General features: G+C 42.2%; 1 long non-coding RNA gene across 1 annotated transcript; it reads right to left on the bottom strand.

Annotated features, from left to right (window-relative positions):
* Positions 1–5,783: 5,783 nt before the first annotated feature.
* On the bottom strand, positions 5,784–7,371 carry LOC126991192 (uncharacterized). Its single transcript, XR_007745244.1, has 3 exons — positions 7,089–7,371; positions 6,599–6,758; positions 5,784–6,294 (listed from the first exon to the last, which is right to left on the bottom strand). It is a non-coding gene; the product is annotated as an uncharacterized LOC126991192 (long non-coding RNA).
* Between the last annotated feature and the right edge of the window lie 973 nt (positions 7,372–8,344).

Genomic DNA, 8,344 nt, shown 5'->3' with positions numbered 1-8,344 from the left:
ATACCATCATGAGTGCCTTTCCCATGATAGCTTTAAAAAAAGTTCCACTCTGCAGTAGCCAAATGGATCTGATCATAGAAGGTGAGAGCAGTTATGGAGTACCTATTCTTAAAATGGGCTGCTGCTCCATCTGTCCAAAGAGAAATGTGCTTGATGGGAACAGAGTTAGCCTTCAGGTCATCAATTATTTTACTGTTGAACACCTGTGCCTCAAGGCTTGAATGTGCCATGGTGTCTGAAACTAAGGCATAAGCCTTGGTATGTTGTTCTTCATCTTGTACATAGTGGACAACTGAGGTGTATATAGTCACGGAATCTCCTGTGCTTGGCATCCAGTGGGCTGCCACTACTTCATTTTGGTGTTTAATGGCATAATTCTCAGCAAAGTCTGTTTGAATAATGATGTGCCCTACTGTTAGGTTCTCTTTCTGTTCCAGGAATGCATTGTTTTGTGTCTTCATGTTGTTCCGTAACGGAAAAAATTAAACGACCGTAACGTAATTACAGAAAAATTTAGATATCCAGAGAGAAAAGGCCAATGGTGCATAGGTACCCCCCAACTAAATCTACATTGGATATGAAGTTATATTAAGCTGCTCCAAAAAATCACTGACCTATAAAAACAAACATCAAATTTTCGTTATGGTCGTTTCAATCAACATTGTTTTATATAATTAATTATTACTGAGTACTGAATTGCTTAGAATTACCAACTACATCCTAACCTAATACAGCATTGACCATACTTCTAACATACATCGAGGTCGGAATCAACAGCCTTTCATTTAATGTAAAAATGGGAAAATAAAATTAGTTTTTTTTGGTAAAAATTTTTTTCACTATTTTCTTCAAATTCAAAAGCCTCATACAAAAAATTGGCTTGATATTTTTTAGTTTTCTCTTCGAATTTGGAAACTACAGGTTTTCACCTTTAATTTGATGTATTACAAACCTAGTTTAGACCATTTTTCAATTATGGCCCTCAGGATGACATTAGCGTGGAATGACCCAACACTGAAATGGGATTATCAAATCATATTATGCCAGTATTCTGGATTTTCAAGTGTTAGGGTTCTAACAGATGCTATAATTTGTCATCCATTTTCTTTGGATCATTTTAGATCTTTGATAATACAATGGTATCTTATTAAATAATGAGGCCAAAAAATGCAACTCAAATACAAAAATGTAATTTTGCTGCTTCATATCAAGCACTCAACCTTTCAACTTTGCTTGACATGGTGCTGTTTGACCTTGATATGTCTTACACTGGCAAGATTTAAGATTGGCAAAGTGTGAGCTAATTTACTGCTAGAATGTGTCATATAAGTGCTATAAATAAGACGATAATCATTATATGATGCAAAATATATTCTTTCCATAAGAAATCAAAAGCAAATCACAGCATCATGGTGAGATACATCTCTCCCTCTATACTATACAACAGACAAATCACAGCATCATGGTGAGATACATCTCTCCCTCTATACTATACAACAGACAAATCACAGCATCATGGTGAGATACATCTCTCCCTCTATACTATGAAACAGGCAAATCACAGCATCATGGTGAGATACATCTCTCCCTCTATACTATACAACAGACAAATCACAGCATCATGGTGTGATACATCTCTCCCTCTATACTATACAACAGACAAATCACAGCATCATGGTGAGATACATCTCTCCCTCTATACTATACAACAGACAAATCACAGCATCATGGTGAGATACATCTCTCCCTCTATACTATACAACAGACAAATCACAGCATCATGGTGAGATACATCTCTCCCTCTATACTATACAACAGACAAATCCCAGCATCATGGTGAGATACATCTCTCCCTCTATACTATACAGCAGACAAATCACAGCATCATGGTGAGATACATCTCTCCCTCTACACACACACACACACACACACACACACACACACACACACACACACACAGGGCCGTGCAGAGACCATTGGAGGGGCAGGGGCTCAAAAGTTTAAAAGGGGCACATGGAGCATGAATTTGAGAAAGGATACAAAAGCATACCTGACTATAACAGGCTGAATTGTAGCAACCCATATTCATAAAGATAACATCGAATCACAACATACCACATCATTGTTCATACTCAAATTACTCGATGTATAAATTAGTAGAGAGTGGCCAGTAATAATAAAGTTCATATTTCTGAAATCTTAAATGTTTATTGCTTCATAATCCAGCCTGCATTTATTAACAGATATCATAGACATCAATGATGTAGGCTTTATTCATAGTTATTTTATAATATTATTAATGTAACTAAAAGTAACTGATTGATGAAAGAATAGATAAGAGAACTTAGAGAAGGTCACTAAGGTGTGTGTGTGTGTGTGTGTGTGTGTGTGTGTGTGTGTGTACATTACAGTGGCATCTTCTCTTGCAGTTACAACAGCAACTTCCTGTTACCCATGCATTTAAAAATATCAATGACTTCACTAAGGTTGACTGGAATATCCTTTTCAATCGCAAGTAAAAGAAGGTCTGACAACCTATCCTCTCTGCAAAGGGTGCGAAGTTTTGTTTTCACCAGCTTCAGTTTTGAGAAAGAACGTTCCACAGTAGCTGTAGACACCGGGAGGGTGCCATATGTCTTCAGCAGCTCAGTCAAGTTAGGGAAAACCATATGTGCATTGTTTTCTTTGACCACTGTAAGAATAGATGTCACACTGATGGGTGAGGGGCATGAGTATGATGCATGGAACACCTTAAGTTCTGTCTGCAATATGTCTACTTCAATGTTATAGAACTGACAGAGTTTTTTCACAGCTTGCAGTACTTCTGTTGGGGGATTTGTTGTTTTCCAGTTCTCTGGAGCTATCAGGCTGTGGAAAGCATTAAGGAATTCCCAAGTGGAGTTATCTTCTCCTTTGAACCGTCTCCGAAGCTCGTGTGTCATTGTGTCCACAAAAACGTAATACACTTTAACACGATAGTAGTCTTGCAAAGTAGGGAAAGTGTGATCAAAGGTAGCTGTTGTGGCAGTGAACTTATACTTAGCTGGCATTTTCCTCCTCCTAGCTTGACCAGGAATCTCAGTTGGAGGTCCAGGCCCACTGATGCAGCCTTCTCTGTAGCCTGTTTATACATATTATCAAACTTCTCCTCTGTTCTGCTGTGTGCCAGTTCCTGTAAAACTCCATTAACAACTTTGTATGCTGCACCCAGGTCCATGTCTTTCTGCTGCAAAGCATTAGAAGCCATCGCAGTTACCTGGAAGATTGGACAGGTGATTTCCAAACACAGGAAGAATTCAAAGTTGATGCTCTTGAGTAGAATCATTGCATCACCTGCTGAAGAGTCTGGAGGGTCTTGCTGTGTCATTTGCTCAAGAAACTCCATGACAGCTGGGAGGACCTTCCTCAGAGTGCAAAGGGCTGTTTCTCTGCAGGCCCAACGCGTCTCTGACAGCTTCTGCAGTTCCAGTGGTCGCTGATCAGGGTACATCGTCTTCTGCATTTCAATAAATGCAGAGTGTCGTTTGGATGAGTTGGCCACAAAAGCATAAAGTTTTTCAACTAAGTTAAAGAAGCTGACAAAACAGAGGTTTGACTTTGCACTTTCAACCAGCACCAGATTAAGGCAGTGTGCCTGGCAGTGTACGTACAATGCCTTTGGATTTCTTTTCAGGATTCTTGACTGAAGTCCGTTAAAGCGTCCGCTCATGTTTGCAGCACCATCATAACCTTGACCCCTGATGTTTTCCAACTTCAGATTATTTTCTTCAAGTAGATCTATCACTAAGTTTTCAAGAGATTCTCCCCTTGTGTTATGAATGTTACACACCTGAAGAAAGCGCTCATTGATTTTCATGTTATGCACATACCTAATGACAAAAGAAACCTGCTCAGTGTGTGCAGCATCTGTGGTTTCATCCATGAGAATTGAAAAGATTTTGCTCTCTTGGATTTCTTTCTGGATCACTCTTTTTACTGATATGGCCAAAGCTCTAATCATATCATTCTGACTTCTGTTGGAGAGGAGTGAGACAAGAGGTCTTTTAGCAGTTCCTTGCTTCTGTTTTACCGATTCCAAATGCAGTTTAATTACACTGTCATATTTACCAAATACCTCTACCAACTCTATGAAATTACCTCTATTTTGGCTTGACGGGTTCTCATCATCTCCTCTGAAAGGCAATCCCTGTCTTGCCAGGTAAAGTGTGGTGGCTAGTAAGCGGGACAAGATTTCTCTGTTTTTTTCTCTTTCCCTGTCTTTAGCAGCTTGTGATGCACGGTCACCCATTTCGAAAGCTACCTCCAGTGATCTCTTTTTTGAATTGTTCCACCTCACCATACTACACATGTGTGATTCTGAGGCACTGTGACCTTTAATTCTATCAAGAGCCTTTCTCCACTGATTAACTCCTTCTGATTTCCATGTTTTCCGGTTTATGTATTTTTCCTCACTCAAGAAAAGACGGCAGCTGAAACAAAACATTGCATCAAGACTTGGGGAGTACTCTAGCCATGTGTTGTTCTCATACCATTTCTTTTGAAATGACCGCCCAAAATAGGTCAAAACTTAACATACATGAGGGGAATTCCACCATGCTTACCTATACCATAGGCAAAACAGTAAACACAAGCTTTCCCTCGCCCGCCTTCCTAACGGGACAGGGCGGGTTTTCCGAACATCATTTTCAAGGTCGCAACAATAGATTAAAGGGGGAAACTATTACATATTTCTGCACTTTACTGACTGATAGGTTCGTAATAAAAATTATGATTACGGTGATAACATAAAAATTATTATTATAATAAATGCTGGTATTAAACAACCAGTCAACCATTAAGTATATATAAAACACATACACAAAATAAGAAAAAAAAACTAAGATTTGAAGTTACGGGTTAGTTATTTCATGACTTTCAGCTTCAATTTGGCGCCCCTTAAATGCTGCAAAAGGGCACTTCGGGCATCAAGGTTCAAAGGGGCAGGGGCTCGAGCCCCCTCCGCCCCCCCCTCTGCACGGCCCTGCTGTCCGGCAAAGTCTGGTAACAAAATTGTCGCCTGGTGAAGTCTGGCGGCGCAAACGGCGTTTCCGTGGCTCACATCATGGCTGGCTGTCGCATCTCTCCACCTTAGTTCTAAAGGGCCTCTAGTTACTGCCAGCATATAAAGACGTGGAGGTCACATGTTCTGCGGCGTATAAGATGCGCTTTGATAAATAGTTGTCAGAACACCAGTAACTTAGATACCTATCTTTCTGCGCTTCACTGGGGAAAATGCCTAACACAGAACTGGTGGAATCAGTCTATAGGTACACTCATTTGGACTCTTCTTTCTCGCATATGTCAAAGAATATGGGATACTCTAGGAACTTCTCTAGAAAAGCATTAAGTTACAACAAATTATACATACCAACACTATCTTTTCTATCCACAAAGAGCAAACTGTTAAAGAATACTAAAGCGGGACTCAGGAGACTCTTCCGTGGCCAAGGCTGGGATAGTTTCTGAAAGATACTCACGGAGATTGACACGACTTTCTGTGAAGCAAATTTTCTCATCATTTGAACAAATCTTTGCTCGAATTCTTCTAGTATATTCCTTTTAACTTTTGAAGTGAGGCAGCATGTTGCAGCCATTTCTTAATAATATTCTGTTGGTTTTGTCCTGTCTCCTATATTGTAATAAAAAAGTACAAGCTGTTGTGTAAGGAGGCTGATGTGAGGAGGCTACAAGAGAGCTCTAGTAACAGGCCGGTGACCTCAAAAGGAGAGAAACAAAGAAATGTATGGAACAGAGTGAAACAATTTATTTTCTTTCATTTTCGTGCAACAACAAAACATCAGTTATCTTTCCTGCTGGGCACCGGAGGCCAGGCAAACTACTAGTGTCACAGGCAGATTTGTTTTAATTAATGGTGACCCAATAATATATCCCTGCTTGGCACATGCTGCTCCCCAGTGCTTTCCCTGACAGCTGTCGCCGATCTGAAGGTCGGGATGATTGATGCACACCTAGACAGCCTGTGGGCGATCTTCAGCCTCTTGGCGAGAATTGAGAATATCAGCTGGTAGCGGCAGGACTTCAACTCGGGACTATGGAATCACCACATCAGTCTTTTGCACTGACTGCTAAGCCATCCTGCCCCCTTGAACAATAGATACAGTGATGTATGATTTGTCAACATGCGGTGATGATCTCCACGAGGAAGGTAAACAAAGCCAATGCATTGCCAAGGAATAACAGATAGAAGGCGGCATCCAAGTGTGAGAGTCCCAGCACCACCCGCACCGAGCTGTCCTGTAGGCGACGGAGGAGAGTCAGACATTTATGTGATTATAATTTATGATTATAATCAATGCACTTACACCTACAGTAAAGATCACCGATTCCCAACTCTAAATTTGTGTGTGTGTGTGTGTGTGTGTGTGTGTGGACAGTTTGTGGGGTTGAAGGAAATGTAATCAATTACCAGTTCTCGCCAGCTGACTGAACTGTTTTGAAAACTGTGCCATTAGTTATGTCCACGACTGTGCCTTCTCATGACCATGTGTAAGATCTGTGTGCCTCCCTGAACACAGCGGTTTCGAGCCCCAACTCTAACCTTGGAGTACTCTCTAGAACTGTCGTAGGTGAAGTTCGTTGTTGCTCTTTTCCGTCTGCTGTAGCCCTCCACCACGTGCTGCATCCAGTGCTTCTGCAGCCCGGAGTCCCGCAGGCGGTCGGTCAGCTGCCGGAAGCGATTGTAGAATGGCGCGCCCTTTCTGCCAAAGGTTTGTAAACTGAGCAGAAATAATGGTGACATTGCATTACGTGTAACCTTTATGACGATAATTTTGTATAAAGCGCGTTATGAAACTTCATTTTGAAATTTCAACAGAAAATGTTCAATGTGAAGGACGGTGACAGCTGTGTTTTATTGAGGAACAGAAGAGGGATGTTTGGAAGGTTATGCAAAGTTGATGGTTAGCGAAACTGAGTTTGGCACTGTTTAACGAAGATTTACGTAGATGTCTAGATCACACGCATATACTAGATTGTCTTTCCATCTAACAAAACGACACCAAACGGCCACTGAAATGTTGCATTTGTACCTTAGCGAATATCACGGTCCGGTTAAGCTGGGGGGCCCGACCGTGCGGGAGAGCTCCTCGATGAATCCGCATCGAGGAAGCCTGCCGTCAGTGGTGGGTATAAAGCTAAGAGAAAGCTTGCGTTTTAAAGGAGGAAGGGGCCCTAGCCTCTCTTTTTTTGTTTTAGAGTTGGCCGGGGTCGTGCAGAAGTGGCGCCCGCCCGTAGAACAAGGCCCGGGGTTAACCTTAGGAGGGCTCTGCGTCTGGGCTCCTGGAACGACCCGAGATTCTCGGAGGATCATCAACTGCCCTACCTATCGATTGAGCTAAGAAGGCTGAGTGTGGACGTAATGGGATACTCGGAGTCGGAGAGGAGGCCTGGCAGACGAGAGATCAGTTGTCGGGGGTACACCTGCTACTGCTCTAGCATTAGAAATGGTGCCCGTCTTGGGGGTTTGCTATAGGGATCTTCAGCCAGTTGTAGCCACTTGTGGTTGAGATTAGTCTGGTTAATGAGCGTATAATGTGAGTGAGACTGAAGCACACATTGGGCTTCATGTCTCTTGTTGCAGCGCACGCTCCGGATATGTGTGAAATTCAAGATAAATAGATGTTCTACGCCAAACTGAACTCCATATTAGATCAGCGCCATCTCGGGACACACTCATTGTCTGGGCAACTTCAATGCTACTACTGGCATTGATTGGGTTGGCTATGGCTTATGTATTGGTCCTCATGGTTTGGGTACCAGGATCACTTCTGAATTTTTAATATATCTCATCTACCACATTGCAAGCATTGCTAGACCAAATCGGGCGGCTAGGCAGACAAGGAAGCAGCAATCCTCAGCCTTCAGGACTTTGCAAAGTTCAGAAGGAAAGAACTGTTTACGTTTCTGGTGCCAGAGCCATAGGCACCAACACATTACTCGTTGCCAACTCTCATTGTGGCACTAGCTGCATTAAAGTCCCCCAAGACAATAAGTGTGCCACGCAGAGGACACTGGTCGATTATAGAGTCGAGCATGGCATACAACTTCTCTTTCCCTTCGAGTCAACACGTCTCGGTAGGGGTGTACACTGCAATAAGAGATAGGAAGCCCAAGGTGTGCTTCAACCTCACCAGCATCATAGGCTCATCAACCAGAGTAACCCAAATGACAGGACTGAAGTCGTCTAAAAGCTGCTATAGCTACTCCATTGAGACGAGCACCATCACTCTAGCCTGATCAGTAGTAGGTATAAACTCCCGCTAATGATTTCTCCACTGTTAGGTCT

This window comes from Eriocheir sinensis, unplaced genomic scaffold, assembly GCF_024679095.1.
Source record: "Eriocheir sinensis breed Jianghai 21 unplaced genomic scaffold, ASM2467909v1 Scaffold25, whole genome shotgun sequence".
NCBI lineage: Eukaryota > Metazoa > Arthropoda > Malacostraca > Decapoda > Varunidae > Eriocheir > Eriocheir sinensis.
Note: the sequence above shows the minus strand (reverse complement) of the source record. Positions and strands in the feature narration are given on the sequence as shown.